Source organism: Corylus avellana, chromosome ca3 (genome assembly GCF_901000735.1).
Source record: "Corylus avellana chromosome ca3, CavTom2PMs-1.0".
Lineage (NCBI taxonomy): Eukaryota > Viridiplantae > Streptophyta > Magnoliopsida > Fagales > Betulaceae > Corylus > Corylus avellana.
Genome location: NC_081543.1, coordinates 14,871,044 through 14,872,144, shown reverse-complemented (window position 1 = coordinate 14,872,144; position 1,101 = coordinate 14,871,044).

Sequence of the window (1,101 nt, the reverse complement as noted above, 5' to 3'; positions counted from 1 at the left end):
AATTAATTTTTTTAAAAACAAAAATTTTAATTAAAAAAAAATCAATTTATTTTTATTTTTTTAAGGAAATTTAAACAGATATATTTTTTTTTAAAAAAAAAAAGATTTTTTTAAAAGGAAATTTTTATTTAAAAAAATTCTATTTTTTTAAAATATGTTTTAAAAAATGATTTTTTTTTTAAGATTTTTTTTTAAATGGAAAATTTTATTTAAAAAAATATAAATAAAAATTATAGGTGTATGTGGACTTTCCCCTATAACTTACTTTGTGTCCTTCTCCATTAGCAAGGATAGAATCCAAATAGGCTACAACTTAATATGAGAAAGCTCATATACCCCCCTCAAACTACTATCCAATTAGATAATATTCTCCCTCCCTACAAACTGTCAATTGTGATAATGTATCCCTCCAAACTATCAAAAATTGTCAATATTCCTCTAATGACGAAACTATCATTGGTAAAATAAAAGCAAAAAATACTAAAACTTCTAAAAAAAAAACCTAAAACTAACAAAAAAAAAAAATCCATTGTATTTTAAAAAAATCGATTTTTTTTTTATATATATAAATTGAAAATTTTCGTTTTTTTATTTATTTTCGTTTTATAATTTTTTAAAAAATAAAATTTTTCATTTTAAAAAACATCGTTTAATATAAAAATTAAAAAAAAAAAAATCGTTTTTTTTAAATGTCCATTAAAAAATTCGTTTTAAAAAAAATTAAAAAATTTTCGTTTAAAAAAAATTGCTTTTTTAAATTGAAATTTTCTTTTAAAAAAAAAAAAAAATTATGTTTTTTCATATTTATATGGCTATTTGTGTCTTATTGAGAAATTTACAAGGGTATTTTTATATTTTTCCTAGTATTGGAAGGGACATTGATAATATTTTGGTAGTTTGAGAAGAGACATTGTCACAATTGAAAGTTTATGAAGTACATTATCCAGGCTCCGTTTACTTCGACGTAAAATGGTTTCCAGAAAATGATTTCCTTATTTTACGGTGTTTACTTAGACGTAAAATAGTGGTCAACGGAAAATATTTTCCTTTTGACCAAAAATTCTTCTTTAATTTTAGGAAAATGGTTTACGGTTTTGAAAA